Consider the following 26,615-nt stretch of genomic DNA (forward strand, 5'->3'; position numbering starts at 1 on the left):
TCTTAAGAAGGTATAGATTCCTAATTATACATATAAATAATTATATTTCACAGTAGTACTGCCAAGTCTATTAATTGCTTTCATAGCTGATTTTTGTTTAAGGAAGTTAGTTCAAAGTATAGCAAGAAAGCTCATGGGGCTTGCATGAAGTGAGCAAAGATAAGAGTAACAGAAGATGAATGAAGCCAGAGAGTTAAGGGAGGTGTCCAGAACAGTAGTTAAATGAACTAATGGATGAGCCATTTAAAAAAAAAATATTTTATTTATTTATTTATTTGACAGAGAGAGAGAGAGAGTGAATAAGCAGGGGAAGCTGTGGAGGGAGAGGGAGAAGCAGACTGCCCATTGAGCAGGAAGCCAGACATGGAGCTCAATCTCAGGACCCTGGGATCATGACCTGAGACTAAGGCAGACACTAAACCCACTGAGCTATCCAGGTGCCCCGTGAATGAGCCATTTTTAAAATAAGAATACATGGCACAATATAGAGACAGGAGTTTATAACCTGGATATGAATCTAGGCTCCATCATGGACTTCTTACATGGAAGTGACTTACCCTCATTTTTCCTCAGTTTCCAGACCACAGAAATGGGACTCATTGACCTCACAGGATTGTTTTGAGAATTAAATGCAGTAATCCATGGAAAATATATTTTGGAGTACTGGTGGTAGGTGCTAGTCTCAGCCTGTCAATACCCAGTGACCAACCGTTGTGGTTCTTATTATGAATGTAAGACACCTTTCAGTTATCACCATCAGGAAACTTCGAAAAAGCAAAAGGTTTATTACTTATAATACCTGGAAATACATGGCACATTGGCCCACACAGTGAGGTAAGAGGTGTGAGAGAGGGAGCATGAGAGAAGATACCGGAGTTTGTGCTTTTATTGTGGTCAAGGGTGGGGACTAGGGTTTGTTGTTCTCACTTCTCATTGGTGAATTTAAAATATAAGAATGGGAATTTAATGTTTGGGAAAAGAGAAAAAAAACAAAACAAAAACAAGGCCTAAACTGGTCAGTTATTGAAACCAACCAAGATCACTAAAACAAAGGAGCCGGGGGTTGAAGGGAGTGGTGTGGCCTGGCTCTTTCTCTAGTGCATGGCTGACAATATGTTTATTTGAGAGAGAGCTATTTTTGAAGTTGATGCCTGGCAATTGAAGCCTAGGTCAGGTACTTGCATTACAAAGAACAAGAGAAAACCCATCTGTCAGGGCTTTACACCACAGCTGGACACATATAAGTGTCCAATACATGTATTACTTCCTTTCACTACTCCCAATTTACTTAATCTTTCTCTTCAATTTGTCGGAGCCATGGGCAAGTTCAGATATACAGAGGAATTATATGTGAAACCAACAGTGACCCAAGATTTACAATGGGAGACAATGGAATCTTGTTTTTCATGTAGTAAATAGAGGATTTATTTATTTAGGACTCAGAGTCTTCAGAGTGCAGAATGGATAGACTTCACTCAAACTATATAAATATATTTTTTCTGTATATGAATTTTTTCCAGATATTCCCATCCAAACTTGCTTCAGACTATCAAAGATTCCATGACCTCCTAAAATCTTAATGTATGCTGGCTTTTAAACATGCATCACATATCCTTCAAAAAATAATGTGCTATTGAGGATGATCCATGATAACTTTCATATCAAAATAAACCAAGGTTTCAATTCCAAAATGTTAATTGCACATACATAAAAAAATTTTCCCTGTCCTTCCTACTTCAGAGCTTATGATGTAGAGCAGGTTTCATTTTGTCAAATTTGGTCAGGACAAGCCCAGCTTTTATTCATTCATTTAGTAAATTTTAATTAAAATCCCACTATGTACCAGAATCTATTCTAGGAGGAGGAGGGGCAAGATGGCGGAAGAGTAGGGTCCCCCAGTCACCTGTCTCCACCAAATTACCTAGAAAACCTTCAAATTATCCTGAAAATCTATGAATTCGGCCTGAGAATTAAAGAGAGACCAGCTGGAATGCTACAGTGAGAAGAGTTCGCGCTTCTATCAAGGTAGGAAGACGGGGAAAAAGAAATAAAGGAACAAAGGCCTCCAAGGGGGAGGGGCCCCGCGAGGAGCCGGGCTGAGGCCGGGGCGAGTGTCCCCAGGACAGGAGAGCCCCGTCCCGGAGACGCAGGAGCTGCACCGACCTTCCCGGGCGGAAAGGGGCTCGCGGGGAGTTGGAGCAGGACCCAGGAGGGTGGGGATGCCCTCGGGCTCCCGGGGACACTGACAGACACCTGCGCCCCGGGAGAGTGCGCCGAGCTCCCTAAGGGCTGCAGCGCGCACGGCGGGACCCGGAGCAGCTCGGGGGGCTCGGGCGGCGGCTCCGCGGAGGGGGCTGCGGGGCGGGAGCAGCTGGAGGGGCTCGGGCAGAGGAAGAAGCTCCGTGCGGAGGGGGCTGCGCGGTTCCAGGAGCAGCTCGGGGCGCTCGGGGGCGGCTCCGCGGAGGGGGCTACGCGGCCGGGAGCGCGAATCCAATAGCGCAGGCCCCGGAGCACAGGGCGCCGGGACACAGCCCAGGATCCGGCCTCCCCCGGGACAGGCAGAGGCCGGGAGGGCCCAGGACAGCAAGGACGCTACTGCCCCAGCTGAGCAGAGCAGCGGTCCCGCCCCGGAGCCTCCAGGCCCTGCAGACGGAGAGCTCCGGAGTTCCTGCGGGGGCTAAATCCAGGTTTCCAGAGCTGGCCCCGCCACTGCGGTTGTTCCTCCTGGGGCCTCACGGTGTAAACAACCCCCACTGAGCCCTGCACCAGGCAGGGGCAGAGCAGCTCCCCCAACTGCTAACACCTGAGAATCAGCACAACAGGCCCCTCCCACAGAAGACCAGTTAGACGGACAACTTCCAGGGGAAGCCAAGGGACTTAAAGTATACAGAATCAGAAGATACTCCCCCGTGGTTCTTTTTTTTGTTTGTTTGTTTTGCTTTTTGATTTATTTCCTTCCCCCACCCCCCTTTTTTCTCCTTTCTTTCTTTTTCTTTCTCTTTTTCTTCTTTTTTTTTTTGTTTTTTTCTTCCTTTTTATTCTCTTTCTCTTTTCTTTCCTTTTTTCTCTCCTCTCTTTTTCTCCTTTTCCCAATACAACTCACTTTTGGCCACTCTGCACTGAGCAAAATGACTAGAAGGAAAACCTCACCTCAAAAGAAAGAATCAGAAACAGTCCTCTCTCCCACAGAGTTACAAAATCTGGATTACAATTCAATGTCAGAAAGCCAATTCAGAAGCACTATTATACAGCTACTGGTGGCTCTAGAAAAAAGCATAAAGGACTCAAGAGACGTCATGACTGCAGAATTTAGAGCTAATCAGGCAGAAATTAAAAATCAATTGAATGAGATGCAATCCAAACTAGAAGTCCTAACGAAGAGGGTTAACGAGGTGGAAGAACGAGTGAGTGACCTAGAAGACAAGTTGATAGCAAAGAGGGAAACTGAGGAAAAAAGAGACAAACAATTAAAAGACCATGAAGATAGATTAAGGGAAATAAACAACAGCCTGAGGAAGAACAACCTACGTTTAATTGGTGTTCCCGAGGGCGCCGAAAGGGACAGAGGGCCAGAATATGTATTTGAACAAATTCTAGCTGAAAACTTTCCTAATCTGGGAAGGGAAACAGGCATTCAGATCCAGGAAATAGAGAGATTTCCCCCCCCCTAAAATCAATAAAAACCGTTCAACACCTCGACATTTAATATATGAAGCTTGCAAATTCCAAAGATAAAGAGAAGATCCTTAAAACAGCAAGAGACAAGAAATCCCTGACTTTTATGGGGAGGAGTATTAGGGTAACAGCAGACCTCTCCACAGAGACCTGGCAGGCCAGAAAGGGCTGGCAGGATATATTCAGGGTCCTAAATGAGAAGAACATGCAACCAAGAATCCTTCATCCAGCAAGGCTCTCATTCAAAATGGAAGGAGAGATAAAGAGCTTCCAAGACAGGCAGCAACTAAAAGAATATGTGACCTCCAAACCAGCTCTGCAAGAAATTTTAAGGGGGACTCTTAAAATTCCCCTTTAAGAAGAAGTTCAGTGGAACATTCCACAAAAACAAGGACTGAATAGATATCATGATGACACTAAACTCATATCTCTCAATAGTAACTCTGAATGTGAACGGGCCTAATGACCCCATCAAAAGGCGCAGGGTTTCAGATTGGATAAAAAAGCAGGACCCATCTATTTGCTGTCTACAAGAGACTCATTTTAGACAGAAGGACACCTACAGCCTGAAAATAAAAGGTTGGAGAACCATTTACCATTCGAATGGTCCTCAAAAGAAAGCAGGGGTAGCCATCCTTATATCAGATAAACTAAAATTTACACCGAAGACTGTAGTGAGAGATGAAGAGGGACACTATATCATACTTAAAGGATCTATTCAACAAGAGGACTTAACAATCCTCAATATATATGCCCCGAATGTGGGAGCTGCCAAATATATAAATCAATTAATAACCAAAGTGAAGAAATACTTAGATAATAATACACTTATACTTGGTGACTTCAATCTAGCTCTTTCTATACTCGATAGGTCTTCTAAGCACAACATCTCCAAAGAAACGAGAGCTTTAAATGATACACTGGACCAGATGGATTTCACAGATATCTACAGAACTTTACATCCAAACTCAACTGAATACACATTTTTCTCAAGCGCACATGGAACTTTCTCCAGAATAGACCACATATTGGGTCACAAATCGGGTCTGAACCAATACCAAAAGATTGGGATCGTCCCCTGCATATTCTCAGACCATAATGCCTTGAAATTAGAACTAAATCACAACAAGAAGTTTGGAAGGACCTCAAACACGTGGAGCTTAAGGACCATCCTGCTAAAAGATGAAAGGGTGAACCAGGAAATTAAGGAAGAATGAAAAAGATTCATGGAAACTAATGAGAATGAAGATACAACCGTTCAAAATCTTTGGGATGCAGCAAAAGCAGTCCTAAGGGGGAAATAGATCGCAATACAAGCATCCATTCAAAAACTGGAAAGAACTCAAATACAAAAGCTAACCTTACACAAAAAGGAGCTAGAGAAAAAACAGCAAATAGATCCTACACCCAGGAGAAGAAGGGAGTTAATAAAGATTCGAGCAGAACTCAACGAAATCGAGACCAGAAGAACTGTGGAACAGATCAACAGAACCAGGAGTTGGTTCTTTGAAAGAATTAATAAGATAGATAAACCATTAGCCAGCCTTATTAAAAAGAAGAGAGAGAAGACTCAAATTAATAAAATCATGAATGAGAAAGGAGAGATCACTACCAACACCAAGGAAATACAAACGATTTTAAAAACATATTATGAACAGCTATACACAAATAAATTAGGCAATCTAGAAGAAATGGACGCATTCCTGGAAAGCCACAAACTACCAAAACTGGAACAGGAAAAAATAGAAAACCTTAACAGGCCAATAACCAGGGAGGAAATTGAAGCAGTCATCAAAAACCTCCCAAGACACAAGAGTCCAGGGCCAGATGGCTTCCCAGGGGAATTTTATCAAACGTTTAAAGAAGAAACCATACCTATTCTCCTAAAGCTGTTTGGAAAGATAGAAAGAGATGGAGTACTTCCAAATTCGTTCTATGAGGCCAGCATCACCTTAATTCCAAAAGCAGACCAAGACCCCACCAAAAAGGAGAATTACAGACCAATATCCCTGATGAACATGGATGCAAAAATTCTCAACAAGATACTGGCCAATAGGATCCAACAATACATTAAGAAAATTATTCACCATGACCAAGTAGGATTTATCCCCGGGACACAAGGCTGGTTCAACACCCGTAAAACAATCAATGTGATTCATCATATCAGCAAGAGAAAAACCAAGAACCATATGATCCTCTCATTAGATGCAGATAAAGCATTTGACAAAGTACAGCATCCATTTCTGATCAAAACTCTTCAGAGTGTAGGGATAGAGGGAACATTCTTCAACATCTTAAAAGCCATCTATGAAAAGCCCACAGCAAATATCATTCTCAATGGGGAAGCACTGGGAGCCTTTCCCCTAAGATCAGGAACAAGACAGGGATGTCCACTCTCACCACTGCTATTCAACATAGTACTGGAAGTCCTAGCCTCAGCAATCAGACAACAGAAAGACATTAAAGGCATTCAAATTGGCAAAGAAGAAGTCAAACTCTCCCTCTTCGCTGATGACATGATACTCTACATAGAAAACCCAAAAGTCTCCACCCCAAGATTCCTAGAACTCATACAGCAATTCGGTAACGTGGCAGGATACAAAATCAATGCCCAGAAATCAGTGGCATTTCTATACACTAACAATGAGACTGAAGGAAGAGAAATTAAGGAGTCAATCCCATTTATAATTGCACCCAAAAGCATAAGATACCTAGGAATAAACCTAACCAAAGATGTAAAGGATCTATACCCTAAAAACTATAGAACACTTCTGAAAGAAATTGAGGAAGACACAAAGAGATGGAAAAATATTCCATGCTCATGGATTGGCAGAATTAATATTGTGAAAATGTCAATGTTACCCAGGGCAATATACACGTTTAATGCAATCCCTATCAAAATACCATGGACTTTCTTCAGAGAGTTAGAACAAATTATTTTAAGATTTGTGTGGAATCAGAAAAGACCCCGAATAGCCAGGGGAATTTTAAAAAAGAAAACCATATCTGGGGGCATCACAATGCCAGATTTCAGGTTGTACTACGAAGCTGTGGTCATCAAGACAGTGTGGTACTGGCACAAAAACAGACACATAGATCAGTGGAACAGAATAGAGAACCCAGAAGTGGACCCTCAACCTTATGGTCAACTAATATTCGACAAAGGAGGAAAGACTATCCGTTGGAAGAAAGACAGTCTCTTCAATAAATGGTGCTGGGAAAATTGGACATCCACATGCAGAAGAATGAAACTAGACCACTCTCTTTCACCATACACAAAGATAAACTCAAAATGGATGAAAGATCTAAATGTGAGATAAGATTCCATCAAAATCCTAGAGAAGAACACAGGCAACACCCTTTTTGAACTCGGCCACAGTAACTTCTTGCAAGATACATCCACGAAGGCAAAAGAAACAAAAGCAAAAATGAACTATTGGGACTTCATCAAGATAAAAAGCTTCTGCACAGCAAAGGATACAGTCAACAAAACTAAAAGACAACCTACAGAATGGGAGAAGATATTTGCAAATGACATATCAGATAAAGGGCTAGTTTCCAAGATCTATAAAGAACTTATTAAACTCAACACCAAAGAAACAAACAATCCAATCATGAAATGGGCAAAAGACATGAAGAGAAATCTCACAGAGGAAGATATAGACATGGCCAACAAGCACATGAGAAAATGCTCTGCATCACTTGCCATCAGGGAAATACAAATCAAAACCACAATGAGATACCACCTCACACCAGTGAGAATGGGGCAAATTAACAAAGCAGGAAACAACAAATGTTGGAGAGGATGCGGAGAAAAGGGAACCCTCTTACACTGTTGGTGGGAATGTGAACTGGTGCAGCCACTCTGGAAAACTGTGTGGAGGTTCCTCAAAGAGTTAAAAATAGACCTGCCCTACGACCCAGCAATTGCACTGTTGGGGATTTACCCCAAAGATACAAATGCAATGAAACGCCGGGACACCTGCACCCCAATATGGCCACGATAGCCAAACTGTGGAAGGAGCCTCGGTGTCCAATGAAAGATGAATAGATAAAGAAGATGTGGTTTATGTATACAATGGAATATTACTCAGCTATTAGAAATGACAAAAATACCCACCATTTGCTTCAACGTGGATGGAACTGGAGGGTTTTATGCTGAGTGAAGTAAGTCAGTCGGAGAAGGACAAACATTATATGTTCTCATTCATTTGGGGAATATAAATAATAGTGAAAGGGAATATAAGGGAAGGGAGAAGAAATGTGTGGGAAATATCAGAAAGGGAGACAGAATGTAAAGACTGCTAACTCTGGGAAATGAACTAGGGGTGGTAGAAGGGGAGGAGGGCGGGGGGTGGGAGTGAATGGGTGACGGGCACTGGGGGTTATTCTGTATGTTAGTAAATTGAACACCAATAAAAAATAAATTAAAAAAATAAAAATAAAAATCTTAAAAAAATAAAATACTAACGTCCAAAACTGGACGCTGATCACCAAAAAAAAAAAAAAAGAATCTATTCTAGGCACTGGAGCTGCTATGTACCGGAAAGAGAAGTAAGCCAACAAACTAAAGAGAAGATTTTAAATCATAGGTGTGGGGGATTGTGGGAGGTGGAACTGTATTGGGAGAGGTGTGTGTGCCATGAAGAAAATCAAATGAGCTGCTGTAGGAGAGAGGCTATTTATGATGTGGTGTCAGGGAGAGGGGACATTAGACTAACCATCACATGAAGGACAGGGAGGGGCACCCAAGTAGAGGACATGACAGAGGCCTTGACTAGTGGGAAAGTATATGGCACCTTCAAAGAACAGAAAGAAGCCAATGTGTCTTGAGCCAAGTAGGAGGTAAGCGAGAGTCAGAGCAAAAAAAAATGCTTACAGGCCAGGATTTAGGAATTTGCCATAAGATTAATAGGAATGAATTAAAGAATTCTGAATAGAAGAATGACCTAATTTAAGTGTTGAAACTATGACACCTAGTGCTCTATAGGAAATAGATTACAGGAGCCAACTGTAGATGCAGGGAGAACTCCCCCATCTAAACCACCAAATTGTCATGTAAGTTCTATCACTGCCAACTATGTGACAGATTCAGCTTCTTTTTAGTTAGGGCTGGGGGAAGGGATAATTACCACGTTTTTAGCTTTAATAGCTAAGTGATTGGCAATACTATTTTCTGTAATGGAAAATAAAAGACTAGGAAGGCTCAGATTTGAATGTGTAGAGGGTGGGAAATTCTGTTTTGAGTATATTAAGTTTTAGGTACTTATCCAACATCTATGTTGTAATAACATTGCATATAAGAAACCCAAGTGCAGAGGAAATGTGTGGCCCAGAGATGAAAATTGAGAATCAACAATACACAATTTTATTTAATATCTGGGACTAATAAGGCAGAAAAGCAGAGAGGACCTGGGTGGTGCCTCTTACCTGATGAGTTTTGCTCTGAAGCAAAGAATAGAAATGATGTTGTGGGTGGAAGTAAGTGTAGAGTCAAGCCTAGAAGTTTTTTTTTTTCTTTTAAACTTCTAATACAGTATTAGGACATTTTTGGAAGAGGATGGAAAGACTAGTTTTTAGGGAGTAAATAATGGTGCTAAGGGAAAATTGCTCACGGATTTTGTCAGAATTGAGGAGTTTCCTTTATCAGTGGGTCCCACATGCACCTTCTTTTTTTTTTTCCTATTGAGTATTTTACAAAGTCAACATCTTGATTCTCTTTACCTGGGTAACTAAGTAGAAATGGTTGTTTATAAATGCAGCTGCCACCTCTGCCTGTAGCAATAGCACCATTTAATTCAGAGACTTTCCAAAACTTAGACTTCTCTAGGCACCAAGAGAAGCAAATAGCATCCCCTGTATTTGGGTTTTGGTAGTGCACAGATTTTCTTTTTCCTATTATTTGTATTTCTCCCTTGTCTCTTCTAGAAAAGGCATTACTTCTCTTTGGTGAGTCGTTAGGTAAGTTTTCCAGATCCTTTGATTAAAGATCTCCCTGTTCAAGAAAGAAAGTTTATTTTGCTTTTTTGCCACAGAGTAAATGTACATGCATTTACAAAGGACTTGCTTATCATTAAGACCTGTGCATCAGGAATCTAGTCAGAGAGAACTTTCCCAAAGGAGAGGAAGAAAATCATGCTTATTCCCTAAATACCATAAGACAAGAGCTAACTGACGCAACCAAGAAGACTACCTCTTACAGGACAGAATGAAAAAATGAATGAATCTTATGGTAGATAGTACATCTTGTTTGATGGGTGTTTCTCATTTACAAGAATGACACAGCAGTGTGAAACTTTACAACTTCTTCCTGATATGAGGGCTTTGACATTTCATCATTGCCAGGTTTAGTGAGCATTTATATTTGCTCCCACTTCCAAATTTTTACATAAAGAAATCACCCCAAAATGAATTAGCTAAAATGTTTCTAGGTTCACCTACATCATGGGGCTAAGCATTATGAGCTTATTCACTGGTCTGATTGACTTCTAAACTTAGTTGTATAAAGTAAGATATCACCACATAACAGAACCCAGGCCTGAAGCTACCCCAGACAAGATTAAGAGAATAACAAGTAAATGCAAAAGAAAGGCAAGTAGAAATAGCACTGTTTTCTCTCTAAGTTCTAATCACTTCAGCTCCAAGTCCATATTTCAACTGCATCTACTCAGATCTTCAGAACAGATTGCTAAAAAAATATTGTGGCAATGTTATTTTTGTTATTTGATTTTTTAATTTACAGGCATTCCCTACAGATCCCACAGTGACAACAAATTTATAGAGTGCTAATAAAAGGATGCACTCCTTGGAAATATTTTAGGATATGATATTTCTTGAAGTAATTACTCAAACCAGTAAAGCCCATAGCTGTTACATTCTGTATATTAGCCTGTTCTCTCATTAACTATTTGAGTTCAGAAAAAAAAAAAAAAAAAAAAAAACCCTGAGAGGGAATTTACTTTTGGAATAAAGTGGATTTTAGCAATATTTGGGAGGAAATAAAAAAATAAAACTGGAGAAAGTCCATGCTTCTTTGTCATTAAGACCATTTTTCTCATTTAAAGGAAGATTCTCCATTCTCTTGTTCTGAAATGTTTTGAATTTCTTGAGGTCATGGTCTGCATCCTTAATTCAATTAAAACATTTATTGAATATCTTTGTCATGCACTATGGGAGATGCAAACATAAGTGATTCACTATCATTACTCTTAAGGAATATTCATTTACAGATTAACACAAAGGGAGGTGATGGTCTGAGAGAACTGTGGCTATCTATAGAAACCCAGAGGAGAGAGAAATTATTTTTGTTTTAACAACTTGGGAAGACTTCATAAAAGATACTGTGCTTAGGAATGAAGTTAAACTGGGTGTTATGCTATGTGTTGGCAAATTGAACTCCAATAAAAAAAAATTAAAAGAAAAAAAGGAATGAAGTTAAGTGTGGCATTTGCATACATATGGATGAATGAGTAGGGGAGACTTCCTGAGAGATTAAACCAGTGATTCTCCAAGTGTGACCTCTGGACCAGCAGCCTCAGAAGCACCTAGGAATTTGTCATCAATGTAAAATTTTGGGCTCTACCCCAGACTTACTCAGTTAGAAATTCTGGGAGTGGTTCCAGTGATCTGTGTTTTAATAAGTCTTTCAGAGGATTCTGGTGCAGCAGGCTAAAATTGAGAATCATTGGATCAAACCACTCAAATGAAAATAAGAAGGTGGGAAAGGTAAAGTGTAGGAGTGCTGACAATATAGACTCCATCTTTGGCCCTCCCTCTTATTTCATGGCTATGCAATGACTTGCCTCAGGGCTCTATGTTCCAGGCCCCTTGAAGATTAACATATACAGTTAGAATACAGTAAGGCTTGTTCTGACTTTCCTACTATCTGTTTTTATCTTATGTTTCTTTCCTTCCTGGAGTATAACTTCCATAGGGACAGGATTTTTGTTTGTTTTGATTACTGCTGTATAGAGAGTGCTCAATATTTGTTGCATAGCTGCTGTATTGACATGCCAGGGGTGGAGGGCACTGGGAGCTACTGAGGAGGCAGTGGTGGTGGTGGGGTTGGCACTCTGGAAGATTAGGCTGAGCTACCCTTCCATGGGCTGGAGGTACTGATGTCAAATACAGGTGTGATGCTGTGGGTGGTTTCCTCCTTGTTTGTGGATGGAGTTACCTACCTCTGGTGTATGTGCAGGCCAGTGGAGCCCAGTCCCTCTGGGTCACACTCCTCCCTGCCCTGGAGAGTGACCTGCTCTGGCCATTCTATATGCTTGTTTTTGATCTTCACAGACTCGTAGGGCAGCATGATTCTGCATGATCCATACTGTTTTTCTTTGAGCTGGACTTCAGCATATGGCATTTTGTTTTTCCTTTCCTACGTATCATTAGACATACATTTAGCTAGGGAAATGGCAGAGTGTACCACTGAGTGTCAGAGGCGGTGTGGGATGCATCTAGGATAGCAGTTCCTCTGTCAGTAGCTTATAGGGCCCCAGGGGCTGGGCGACATTGAGTAAACTCTACTGATCTCTTTTCATCACACTAAATTATCCTAGTTTCCATTAACAAACAAAAAAAAAATGAAAAAAGCTTAAAGTAAATAAATTTATAGAACCAAACTAGAAAGATGAGGCCTTGCTTTTGTACTAAATTGTGACATTTAAGGAACCTTTTTAGAGATCTAAAAGTGTACTGAGGGTATTTTCTATGAAAGAACTTGCAGTTATTGTGTTTGCAAAATCTAGTGCCATGCGATTTATCCCTCACACAGTCCAGCTTGCTTAACTAATCTTGAAATCAGGATATATGTGTGTTAGATGATTATACTTCTATCTACCTCTATTTATTTTATATGTTTCTGTTTATGCATTTGTATATTTGCACATTTACATTTATTTTTAAAAATTAGGTGAAATTCTACCTCATTGAGTATTTTTAAATTTTGGATTGACCTCAGTAATGATTGATCAACATTATAATGTAGTCCAAATGATCTAATGTTGCTCTGAACAGCTTAGAAGTAAACTCATTGACTTTGTTAGCATCTGCATTTTTTTCCCAAGTCAAAACATCAAGAGAAAATAATTCCCATAGATGGAACATTTTATAAATTCAGGCCTCAAGTCAAGGTTTTTGTAAAAGGAGGAATCACCTGGAATAATACCAGTGCTACCTACCATCTCTGCTTTCTTCAGCTGTTTTAGGTTCACAGTGATGGTGCTTGACTGGCTTTAGAGGATGGAAAAATCAGATCACTGCAGACCATATGGCTGGTTTGGCATCAGCTTTTCTCTTTCTCAACTGTTCCCAGTGTGTTGTTTGATCTGTAATATGTAATAACATGGATTTCTTAAAAACTCTGTTCCCTTTACTTACTTTGGTCAGTTTCTACATGTTTGGTTTGTATTTCAAGAGGCCCCAATCACAGGAAGAAAAGGTGAGCCTCTGATGGGCCAGGTTTGCAAAGGCCCACTTTCTAAAGAAAGGAAGCCTGAGGAGTACCTGGGTGGCTCAATTGGTTAAGCGCCTGCCTTCCACTCAGATCATGATCCCTGGGTCCTAGCATCGAGCCCTACATCAGGCCCCCTCCTTGGTGGGGAGTCTGCTGCTTTCTCTCCCTCTCCCTCTTCCCCCTGCTCATGATCTTTATCTCTGTCTCTAATAAATTATTAAAAAGGAAGCCTGTTACTGTTTTGATCTGCGTATAAATTAGAACTCTTTCTGGATCCAGAAAAACTTAGAAGGTGACCAGCTCCTTTCATGCACGGTCCATCTACACAACTAATCTTTGACACAAGATTATGTATATTCAAACTGATATTATTGTGCCTTGGTGAGTCTCCAGTAGCTAAACAAAAAGGGAATTTAGTAAGAATATGGTTTCTGGTATATTGAGCTTAAAGATGGCACTGGGCCTCAGGAATGGGCAAGAACCAGAGGCAGTGTTCTCTCTTATTCCCCTCTCTTTATCTGCTCCCTATTACTTGCTTTTGCTCCACTGTCATTTGCCTTTTCTCCTTGTCCTTCCCTTCTTTGCTTTCTCCCAATTATAAAATGTGATTCCATGTTGTAATATAAAGGAGTGGGTTTTTACTGGCTCTGGCTGAGCAGGTCCCCATGCTTGACCATCATCTGGGCTGTGGCTAATTGGGCAAACAAATGGAGCTGCCAGGAGCTCACAGCTGTCAAGATGGAACTGATGCAGCTGTGGACACTGGTAAGAGGATTGGAGAAGGGGGTGTGGATGCTTCTCGAGAAAGGAACTGCAAAGCATTATGTCTGCTGTTAATTCATTTCTGTTTCAGTGAGCATTTTGATGGGCAGAAAATGAGCAGTTCCCTGGCTTGATACCCCTCACGGTGCCTTTGTCCTTATTTCCTAAGAATTGCTGGAAGGATATCTTTGCAGGTTATAGTTTCCAAAGATGGGCTCACCAATATATCCTATCCTACATGTTCTTCCTCCAATGTAAATTTGATACATCACCTTGATGTAGAGGTGAGGTTCATGTTCTCTCTCTTGAAACTGGGAAGGCTTATAAAACACAAAGGAAGCAAAGCATAGATTTGACCTAGATAATAACAAGTGATATGGCTTCCACCTGCTCTCTCTCTTTCTTGGATTCATGTCTTGAGAGTACTGAACCAAGACTTAAAAAGTCCAGCTATCCTGAAGCAACTATGCAGGAGAGATCATGGGGAGAAACTACACAGAGATGGAGATGCCCGATAATCCTAGATGTTCCAGTCCTAGTTGTTTGAGGCTTCAAAAAACACCAGCTTCCACACCTCATAGTGTCCTAGCTGATGCCAAACAAAACAAGGATGAGTTGTCCCCTTCAAGTTCTATTGTAGAACAGACTCAAGCAGAATAATTTTTGCTGTTGCTTTAACCACTAAGTTGGGGTTAGATATCTGGAACACTTTTCCTGTCACTTCTCACTTTCAATCTTTCTATATTACCACCCTGCCTTAACAATAGTCTGTCAATGCCATTGTATTCCCTTACTTACACTGCATAGAAAATGAGGATTGGAATCTATTAGACAAAGCAAGGGAAGAGTCTCCTGGGAATGCAAAGTGTGAAAGATATGATCAGTTTTATATTATTGACTTTAACCAACCTTCTTTCCTAAGTAAAATCATTTTTAAAAACGAATGCTAATTATATAAAGATTATTTGGGGAATAGATACAAACCATGCATTTGTTTTTTATGTTTATATTTAAATAAATAGAGAATATGAGCTTCTTGCCTTGTAATCTGTGGTGCAGTAGGAAAAAACATCAGAATAGGGATTGTGTGTTTGATGTGTGTCTGATCCTCCTGGCTTTGCCATGCTGGGCCCTTGCGAGAATGGACTTGACTATATATACTCCTCTCCCTCCCTTTATGAACTAAACTCCTCTGGCCCTTTTCTTATTTTACTCTTTTTTTTCCCTTCCTTTTATCTTGTTTTCTCTTCTTTCTTTCTCTGAACGGGACATTTATGCTTTTGAAATTTCTGATTAATAAATAATTGGGAAGCCAAATGTCCTGGTGTTGATGTCGAGAAAGTATGATGTCTTATTGAATTTATGAGTGTCAAATATATAAAAATGAGCCTATTCAGTCAGGATTATAGAGGTCTCTGCTTACCAGAAGATTTATTATAGAAAATTTTTGTTTTTCTTCCATTAGGCTATATATTTCAGTAACCAAAATTGTCTTTCTGTAATGTTGTTTAGACACACTTTCTAAAGATATAAGATGTAATTATACTTAAATTCACACTATGTGATTATTTTGGAGTGGAAATGATTTTGTCACTCTGAGAGAGAATTTTCAGTGAAATACAAGAACACCTTTTCTACATTTGATTTATTTGTAATTGCCCTTGCCTCTGTTACCTCTTACGTAGTTAAAGTTTTTTGAGTGAAGGAACTCCATGTAAAGTTTGAGTTTTAAATTTCCAAAGTTTCCTAGACAAATTCCTAAATGTGATATATCACGCCTTACTTCTCCATAGTTTGCTAAAGTTCTTGATTCCATATTTAATATCTATAGGACTTGGACAACTTAACTCATATTTCTGAGCCCTAATTATACAACATTCAAGATTTTTTATGAAGGAGATATGTAATATTAATATGAAAGTTTATGTATCATATTTTATGTAAGGAATATATGTATATTTAAATATTATAAGAGTGCTTGGGTGGCTCAATCCCAGTTGAGCATCTGAGTCTTGGTTTCCACTTGGGTCATGATCTCGGGGTCCTGAAATGGAGCCCCCAGGCAGGCTCCTCACTCAGCAAGGAGTCTGCTCCTCCCTCTGCCCTGCTTATGCTCTCTTTCTTTCTCTCTAAAATAAATAAATATATGTAAACAAATAAACAAATAAATAAATATTGTAGAGTGCTGGCCATATATTAGGAGATAAAATTAATAATTATTTTCTTTTTTTTCCATAGGAGAAATAGTAGAGTCAGTGATAATAATCTACCCTCCCTGTACTCATCCAGTCTGCACTTTTTCTTCCCATCTCCCTCCCTATATGGGCCTCAACCCTCAGCATAAACCTCTCCCCAATGCATACTTACCCTTTCATGACATTTTTAAGTCTAAATGCTCTCCTTGAGAACAAATACTTCACTAGTGATATATTAGCAGGAATAAAATGGTCAAAACCAACAGATAAAATGTGATCTTCAAAGCTTAACAAAATAATGTATGTTATATTAAAGTCAACTCTCAGGCAATTGAGGTCTGATTATTCATCCTAGTCAAACCCCATGCCCCTATCACCAAGAGCTCAATCATGATTTCTTGCCAGTGGCCCAGAATAGTGGTGAAAAGTGGCAAGGTAGGGTACAAATGGTGTGTGCTCTAAAATAAAGCCAATTTGAGTGAAAACTCTGGATCCTACTTGTTGTAATATACAAGTGCTGTGGGGGTAGGGCTTTTAGGAGATAATTAAGGTTAAGTGAGATTATAAGGATAGGATCCTCATCTTATAGATCAGTAGCCTTATTAGAAGAGGAAGAGAGAGATTTGTTTCTTCTTGAACACAGTTGAGGGAAGGCCATAGGAGCACAGTAACAGTAAGGAAAGCAGCCATCTACAAGTCAGGAAGAGAGCTCTCATCAGAACCTAACTCTGCTGGCACCCTGATCTCAGGCTTCTAGCCTCTAGAACTGTGAAAAAATAAATTTCTGTTGTTTAAGTCACCCAGTTTATGGTATTTTGATATAACAGTCTGAGTAGACTAATACAGCAAGTTGACTTAACCATTTGCCTCTTCATCAGAGTGGGGATAATAATCTTGCCTAAACCACAAGATTATCGTGAGGACTAAAAGAGGTAAGTACATAAGGGCTTGGAAATTTAAAGAAAGGAAGAAAGGAATTTGAGCAATAATATCATTGTACAGAGTTCTTATGACTGTAAAATTGATCTGCTTACTTATACCTGATCCTATGGATCAGTCTCCTGGAACGTGTGTTAAAAATATAGATTTCTGGACCCCATACTGGGCCTAAAAAATTAGAATCTCTCTGATGCCCAGGAATCCAGAGTTCCAGGTTATCTCCTGTGCACTGAAATTTAGGGGCACTACTTCAAAGGCCTGGTATGCTAATCAATGTCTCAAGATGTTGTTCTACAAATGCTTAATGTCAGGAACTCAGATTAAAGGAATTTATATCAGTAGATGCCGGTTGACAAGGAGAAGATTAACAGAAGTCATATTCTGAAAGCTCTGTCAGAGTGACTGTTGTTAATCTGCATGTGAATACTTTAGATATACCACAGAGGACAGTGTTTGAATGCTGGTTATAAAATTAATTAAGATAATATAGCAAGATTACTATGTAATTCTACAAATTGCTACCCTATTTAAATATCACTTTTTTTTGATCGATAATATATGAGAACACAGTGTGTCCAAGAAAATGAATTGGAAGAAGTTACTGCTCATGATTCTTTACCTGTGCGGTCTTGAATAAATAACTAGCAGGTGAAGTTGACTTTTGGTAGGTACATGTAACAGCTGAACAGAAGACACTGTTCGCTCCCTGGCTCACAGAAATATTGACTTCTTTTTTAGTGATGCTGAGTCTCATCTAAATGATTAAATCTTTAAAAAGAATACCAGCAAGTGGTAATTACAATGCCTAATCCACCTCCTCACATCTTCATGCAAGACAATATTTACTCTGGGTTGTGTGTTTGCCAGAACAATCATAGCCCAGCTTTAGCTGGTGGGTGTTCAGCTGTATCTTTGCCATGCATTTTTGCAAGATGTTGTGAAGACTCAACTGAAACTCAGAAGCTTTGTCAATGGTTAAAAATGTCTCACTAGGAATGAATTAGCATTTTCACTTGGATTTCAATTTGACTTCTATTTGTATTCCATTAATTTTAGCTCCCTGCTCTCTTCCTTCCTTTACTAATGTATCCAATCTCACAATGTATATATGATAGTGAGCTTTGTTATTTTATAGCCCCATTTAGTTTGTATAATGGATTTATTCTTTATTGGATTTCTACTCTTTATCAGGTACTGTGCTAGTTACTGAAGTCCACATCTGCTAAAATCGACATTAAGAAAATAGGAGGAGGGCTGATATCCTGAACAACACGTGGAACATATTTGTTACAAACTTGACAGGGTTTTATGTCAAGCGTTAGGTGTTATGGATAGTTATCTTCTTTTATAACATATCTGTAAGTCTCAGGATAGTTTTTGCCATCCTTGAACAACATTCTTTGGAAATTAAGTGCTTTTATTTTTCTCTTTTAAGTTGCCCATACATTTTTCATAATTGTATTAGTTTCCTATTGCTGCTGTAACAAATAACCAAAACTTAATGCCTTAAAACAACACAAAAGCATTATCTTACATTTATGGAGATCAGAAGTCTGAAATCAGTCTCACTGGGCTGAAACTAAGGTGTCAGCAGGACTGCATTTCTTTTTGGAGGCTTCAAGGGAGAATCTAATTTTTTCTTTTTTCTTTTGCCATTTCCTACTTCTTACAGGCTGTTTGCATTCCTTTGTTCATGGCCCCCTTGCATCTTGAAAGTGAGCAATGACCAATCAAGTCTTTCTCATGATCCCATCTGTTGTGGACTGAATGTTTATGTCGCCCCAAATTTCATTTTCATATGTTGAAGACCTAGCCTCCAATGTGACTGTATTTAGAGACGGAGTCCCTGAGGAAATAATTAAGGCTCAATGAGCTTGTAAGGGTAGAGCATTGATCTGGTAGGATTAGTGTCCCTATCAGAAAAGGCATCAGAGAACTTGCTCCCTCTCTCTCCCTCTCTCTCTCTTTCTCTCCCAGTCTCTCTACTCGCATGCAAGAAGGAAAGACCATGTGAGTACATAGTAAGAAGCCAGCTATCTGCAATCCAAAGAGAGAGCTCTTACTAGATATCAGTCCTGCTGGCACCTTAATCTTAGACTTCAACTTTCAGAACTGTTGTTTAAGCCACCCATTGTGTTATGGTAGCCTGAGTAGACCAGTACATGAGCTCTCTGGTTCTAGCTCTTCTGTCACCCTCTTTCCCTATGTAGGGACACTTGTGATTATATAAGGTCCACCCAGATAATCCAGCTGTTTAAATTTCAGCTGATTAGCAATTTAAATTCCATCTATGACCTAATTTTCCTATGTTGTAACATTATTCACAGGTTCCGAGGAGTAGGGTGAGGGCATCTTTGGGGGACCATTATTCTTACCACAATATGTACTTTACTTTCAGCCTCAATCTCTCTTTCTCTCTTTGCTTTCAGAGGTTAGGTGTTATTTACTAAGTATCTTTCCTTTTATTATATTGTTTTGAGTTGGGGTGCTTCTTTTCAGTGGCTTAGATATCATCTGCTTCTAGGGTCAGATAAAAGCCTATCCTGGTTTTCAATAATCTATAATTCCTTAAACATCTTTTTGATGACTCTCATACTCATTTCTCCTTCTGGTATCCTTCTGCATAAGGCTGTTCTGATTTTCTCCCTGGGTCTGCTGCTATGCCTTTGTAGCCTCCCCTTGCCTTTTATTTTTTTTTTATTTTTTATTTTTTTAAAATGAATTTTTTTCCATGTTTTCATTTCCTCCCCTTGGCTTTTAGAACTTTTTGTTCTCTTCAGAGAGTATTCTTTTCTCTATTTCATTTCAATATAGGCAGATAAAGCTATATTTAGATATTTTCCTTCAAATTATTGTGTTCTTTTGCTTTGACAATAAATCACAAAAATGTTTAATGATTAAAAAATTTGCTGGTCTTACCTAAATTTTTCTATCAATATAGGTTTGTGAACTTCCTTTTTATAGTAATTATCTTCTTTCCCCCAGCAACATTTCTTTTTAAACTAAAGACTACACTTCATTCATATTTCTTTGGTTTTACATAGTGCCTGCATTAAATTTAGTTACTATGTCTTCCTATAAATGGTAACAGTTTATCAGACTTGGCTTATTTTTTATGATCTTGACTATTTGATGAATATGGGTAAGGCATTTTGGAGATGTCCTTCAATTTGGGTTTGCCTGATGTTTTCTTTTGATTAGACTGGGGTTATGGGTTTTTGAGAGTGAGACCATGGAGGTTAAGTACTATTCCCATCATCACCAGAATCAGTCATTTCTCTGAAGAGCTATGGTACTTTTCACTTGAGAATGAAATTTGAAACCAAGTTGAGTATTAGGGGCTGCCCACTGTTACCAGAGTGTTGTTCTAACCTTTTCAGTCAGTGGACAGAGCTTGGAAATAAATAGATATAAGCTAACCTCTGTACATACATGTATCTATAATTATTTCTATATTTATCCAACTGTATCTGTATTAAACTGAACATGAGTTAATATTGATATCCCAAACTCTAATCTATCACCACATGAATCATTCCAGCCTCCTTTTCTTGCTTATCTATAACTTTCTACTCCCACAGTGAACTCCCACTATTTGTTATACATGTATAACAATTTCAGAATAGTTAACCCATACCCCATGAAAAACATCTTTATCAACTAGAATACAGTGCTTAGGTACTATTCTTTTTTCTTCAGTAATTTTCAAAGTTACTTTGGTCACCATTGTTTAACCTCAACTCCTGATTTCAGGTTATATATTCATACTAAAATTAGATTATTTTTGTCATGGTCTGTATTCCATACTGGGATCCCCTGACCACTTAATTTTTTTTTAATTCATACATTAGGCTTACTCTTTGTGTTATAAAGTTCTCTGGGTTTTGACAAATGAATAATGTCATGTGTCTGTCACCTCAATATCATACACAGTAGTTTCACAGCACCAAAAATATCTCCTGTGTTTATTCAACCCTTCCCCTTCTCCAAAGCCCTGGTAACCACTGATTGTCTTTTCCAAGTGTCATGTAAGTTGAGTCATTATAGTATGTAGCCTTTTCAGACTAGCTTTTTTCACTTAGCAATGTGCATTTAAGATTCATCCATGGCCCTTTCTGCCTCCGCTGCCACCATGGCACCCGTGAAAAAGCTTGTGGCGAAGGGGGTTAAAAAAAGAAGCAAGTTCTGAAGTTTACCCTTGATTGCACCCACCCAGTAGAAGATGGAATCATGGATGCTGCCAATTTTGAGCAGTTTCTTCAATAGAGGATCAAAATGAATGGAAAAGCTGGGAATCTTGGTGGAGGAGTTGTAACCATCTAAAGAAGCAAGAGCAAAATTACTGTAACTTCTGAGGTGCCTTTTTCCAAAAGGTATTTGAAATATCTCACCAAAAAAATATTTGAAGAAGAATAACCTCCTACGCGCAACGTGACTGGTTGCGCGTAGTTGCTAACAGCAAAGAGAGTTACGAGTTGCGTTACTTCCAGATTAACCAGGACGAGGAAGAGGAGGAAGATGAGGATTAAAACTCATTTATCTCAAATATTTTGTATGAGTTCTTGAATAAAACTTGGAAATACCCCCCCCCAAAAAAAGATTCATCCATGTTGTTGTGTAGATTGATAATTCATTTCTTTTTATCTCTGAAGAGTATTCCATTGTGTAGATGTATTACAGTTTGTTTATACATTACTTTTTTAAAGACATCTTGAGTACTTCCAGTTTTTGGTGATTACAAATAAAGCTGCTATAAACATACATTCATATATGTGTTTTTGCATACATAGTTATCAAATCATCATGCTAAATCCAGCAATTGACAAATCATATGGTTAGATTGTTTCAGCATTATAACTAAGCACAAAACTGTCTTCCAAAGTGATTTTACCATTTTGCATTTCTACCAATAATGAATGAGAGTTTGTTGCTTCACATCCTTGCCGGCAATTGATACTGTTCATTTTCTTGGATTTTAGCCATTCTAATAGGTTATAGTATCTCATTTTTATCTTCCTTAGCAGCATCTGAAAGATGTGCTAAGCAACTATAAAAGGACAAAAGAAAAGAAGTAAACTAAAAAATGGGTGGTGGTGATGGTATTTATGCTTTATGATGGGTGATTAGTTTTGGGATAATAAAGTTTTCTATATTGTATTATTTATTCAACTTATTTTCTGGGCCTGAATTCAATGAGGGAGTTACATTTGGGAAAGTGGGGGCTACTTCCAAATCATACTAAATGGGAGATTACTCTCTTATGTGTGTGTGTATATATCTGTATTTATCTCTTTCTCAGTATATGTAATATATGTTTAAAATATCTTAAGTCACTTATTAGGCTGGGCAAGGAAGGACATGAGGACCTAAGTGGTTACCTGCGGTGGATTAAAGATGTCTGCACATGTTTTGCTACTTCTGTTATTGAGAAGTGGAGTTTAAATTCATTCCCCTTGAATTTGGTCTGTCTTTAATGACCTGCTTAAACAATAAATGTAGTGCAAGTAACATTCTGGGAATTCTGAGGCTATATCAGAAGAAGCCTTATATCTTCTGTCCAGGATTCTTGAGGCATTTCTTCATGGGGAACCCTAGCCTGCTAAGTAAGATGCCTGATTATTCTAAGACCACCACCACTTTGGAGAGGCCACATGTAGATGCCACAGTCAATTGCAGCTCAGCCCACTCTTTTAATCATTTCCTCCAAGTTTCCAGAAATGTGAGTGCAGCTGTCTTGGCTCCTCTGGGGCAGCCCAGCCAGCAGCTGAATACCATCCAGTGACTTCTGTCTCTGTCTGGTGGCACGGAAAAATTGATCAGAGAGAAGAATTGATCAAAGAGGCCCTTCCTGAATTCTTGACCCATAAAAATATAATAGATGATAAAAATTATTGTTGTAAGCCATGAAATTTTGGGGGTAGTTTGTTATGTAGCAAGAAATGACCAGAATAGCACCCTATGGCTTTCTGGGTCTGAAAGTGAACCATATAGTACACATTAAGGCTCATTCTATGAGATTTTACAGCAGTCACAACACCAATGCTGCATTATTCTATTGCAGAAAATAAAGGACTTCATTTGCAGGCACTGCCAATGCTTTTAATCTTCACATACACAGCTACTTACCCAAAATGAAATATATCTTCTTTATTAAATTTTCAAGTCTTCCTGATAAGAGCTAGAGTAATCTAACAAATATTGATTATATAAACAGAAGCTCTAATCTCATCTGCTCTGATCTCATCTGTGACATAAAATTAGTATATATTTTCCACTATTAGAATGATAGCTTGGTGAAAAATTATAATATTCCTTTCAAAAATGAGTTTCCCTGTATTCCCTTTCATTTATATTAAAAATACTCTTTTTTTAGAGAACTCTTTTTTATTCCTCTGGAAATCTATTCATTAACAAGTCATTTTACGATATGTGGTATATGGAAAAATTTTATAGTGAAAAACTATATGGCCAAAATTTCATTCTTAAATAAAAAGCTCAAAGGCTTAGATATTGATATAACATGAGTATCTCTTTAAGACACATGGTTACAATAACAGAATGTAGTGAACAAGAAAAATACATTTAAAATAGTACTAAATTCTCCAAAAAAAAAATGAAAATATTGTCTCATTAAAGTGTTAAAGAAATTAGGTACTATGGAAGTCACTAAAATATTCTAGTAAAAGTGGAAGGAAAAATAATAGGGTCCCGTTAGTTTTTAATGAAAAGGCAATAGAAATAATTCTAATTATGATAATTTGAATTGTGGATGCCTGCAGTTTACCTTGCTATTCTGGGAAATAAGAAGATTTGCTTTAGAAAACTTGATAATATAAATAAGAGTATAGTATAGATTTGTAACCAACTTAAGGTTACGGGAAATTTTTTTAAGAGCAGATGCTAATTCACATAAAATTTAAAAAAATTTTGATTACTTCTTAGGCTTGAATTTCATCACAGCAGATCCCAGATGAATGTTTGATTGGTTAATATAGCTTGATTTATTATACATAGTGGAAAAACCAAAATTGTATTTTAAAGATTTTATTTATTTATTTTTATTTGAGAGAGAGAGAGAGTGAGTGAGTGCAAGCAGGGGAGGGAGAGGGGCAAGCGGACTCCATGCTAAGAGTGGAGCTCTGTGCAGGGCTTGATCTCACAACCTGTGAAATCATGACAGAAGCCAAAATCAAAAGTCAGTTGTGCAACCAACTGGGCCACCCAGGTGCCCCTGAATTATACTTAAAAGAATTTCTTACTCATGCAGATATTTCTGTATCTGTGCATAATTCAATTAAGACTGTTTGAGCTTCTTGTTATAGTTATTTGATGTCAGAAAGCACTTTAGGTAAATTGGAACAGCTTTTTTTTTTTAATTTAAGATTTTACTTATTTATTCATGAGAGACAGAGAGAGAGAGGCAGAGACACAGGCAGAGGGAGAAGCAGGCTCCATGCAGAGAGCCAGCGGTGGGACTCAATCCCGGTCTCCAGGATCACACCCAGGGCTGAAGGGGGTGCTAAACCGCTGAGCCACTGGGGCTGCCCTGGAACAGCTTTACTAAGAGAGTTGGCGTTTAGTCCTTTAGCCAAACTATGAAATGGACAAAGTATACTTTTAGCCCAGTTAGCTTTCCCAGTGGTTCTCTTGTACTCCCCTACCAAGGGTATCTACTATTGCTGATTTCCAGGTTACCTTTTTCTCCTCCAGAATTTATAATTTTCAGTATCAAGTTTTGTCAGCTAATGAAAAAATCATGCCTAAGTGTAAATGTACTCAATGCTTTTAATCCTTTAGCTGTATTTGCATCATCAAGAAGAGGAGACTATTTTAATATCTGGATTTGTGAGTTAGAGTTTAAATCTCAGTAATTCTGTTAACCTAGAGTGTTCTTCTCAATATTTATATTCATATTAATTACCTAGAAATTTTATTAAAATGCTGATTCTCATTTTGTCCTCTGGGGTTGGGCATGAGATTCTACTTTTCTTTTCTTTTCTCTCTCTCTCTCTCTTTTTTTTTTTTTTTAGATTCTACTTTTCCAACAAGTTCATAGGTGGTGCTATACCTGCTATTCCATGGACCATGGTTTAAGTAGCAAAAACCTAGAGCATGTTATCTGCCTATTTCCTCACCTATCGATTGAAAATAATGCCAGTCTCATACAGTTATTGCGGGTGTTCTATGAGTTGCTTTATGCAATGTGCCTGGTATAGTTCCCAGACCAAGAATCATGCAGTATACTGGGGTGGAGGGAGTAGTGGTAGTACTGTGATGATAATAAGAGTTTTAATAATATATTGGAGAATTTCAGGCTGAAGGCCTTGGAAATAATTTTCAGATGTAGATACTTGGATTCTGAACATGTCTTTGGAGGCAGCCTGCTTAAACCACCTGTACCTCGGGCTTTCGCTGATGAACAGAGCAAACACCTGGGTAGTCCTTTGGTTCTCCAATAACTCAAGACCAAAGAGTCTTCCGAGCGTCCATGTCTTAGTTCCTGTGGTCCAGTCAACACAAAATACCGGCTGAGTTAACATTTTCTCTCACAGCCTGACTTATATGTTTTTGTGGAGATTTTAGAAGAGGGGAGACATGGGAGAGGGTTTTTGTTTTATTTTGTTTGTTAGTCTCTGTAAGTCAGGAGGACTCTTCTTTGAATATCTAAGGAAAGAGAGATTCAAGTGCAATATTACAATGTCTCTTAGCATTAATAAAATTGTATGTGAGAAACAGAAGTACAGCATGATGTTCATCTCATCTTTATCTCTAGAGATCTCTAAAAACTTGGAATGGAGCAATTTCTTTCCCCTTGGTAAGAGATAGTTGCTGGGGAAGGTTATGAACCACTTCTTTAATGTCTTTGATTGCTTCCATTACTCGTAATTCCAGGAAACTTATAAGTGCAGAAAAACTGGAGTTTCAGTACCTCAATGCTGAATAAGCAGAGCAGAGAAACAAAAGAAGAGAGGTGATATTACCAGTACTTGGCTGTGTCACTGGAGTCTTATAGCCCACAGTTTATTGGCTGATTTTTCAGGAAAACATTTTTTTCTCTTGGGTCCTTTCTTTTTTTTTCAAGATGCTATTTCTAAAAGGTCAGTTATTTGGCATATCTCTATTCTGCATATTAAAATGCAGAATGCATCAAATTAGAATAAGCTAAAAATTACTCCTGCAATTCATTCGGTACATATTTTTAAAGATATTGTTTTTAAGATTGTCTGTTTAAGAACGCAGGTAGTATTTATGATTGAGCATCTATCAAAACTTTCACTTCTGTAGCAATGGTTATCTTTCATAATCCATTTGAAATAGCCTTCATGGTCACTTTAACCTTAAGAGGGTATGGTTTCCTTCTTGGTTTTTTTTTTTTTTTTTTTTTTTGAGGAAGCACTACCAGTCTTTGATTTTCTGCAGTACTGCTTGAAAGATGAAGATGTCAAGATGGATGACAGCTAATGAACTGAATGTTCAATAGTTCATCACCTTGGTTTTTCCTGAAACCATTTCTTGTCCTTGCTTGGTAAATTGAAATCACTTGACTTTGTTGCAATACCTGACAGGAGTCAAATTCCCAAAATATCCAG

The 26,615-nt window shown here is 38.5% G+C and overlaps 1 protein-coding gene and 1 pseudogene across 7 annotated transcripts in view; both read left to right on the plus strand.

The window, feature by feature from the left end:
• GRM8 (glutamate metabotropic receptor 8) overlaps positions 1-26,615 on the plus strand; it is a 731,467-nt gene that overhangs the window by 368,634 nt on the left and 336,218 nt on the right. The window lies entirely within an intron of this gene.
• On the plus strand, positions 21,143-21,605 carry LOC112675031 (60S ribosomal protein L22-like; annotated as a pseudogene).

The sequence above is a fragment of the Canis lupus genome, chromosome 14, assembly GCF_003254725.2.
Source record: "Canis lupus dingo isolate Sandy chromosome 14, ASM325472v2, whole genome shotgun sequence".
Classification (NCBI taxonomy): Eukaryota; Metazoa; Chordata; class Mammalia; order Carnivora; family Canidae; genus Canis; species Canis lupus.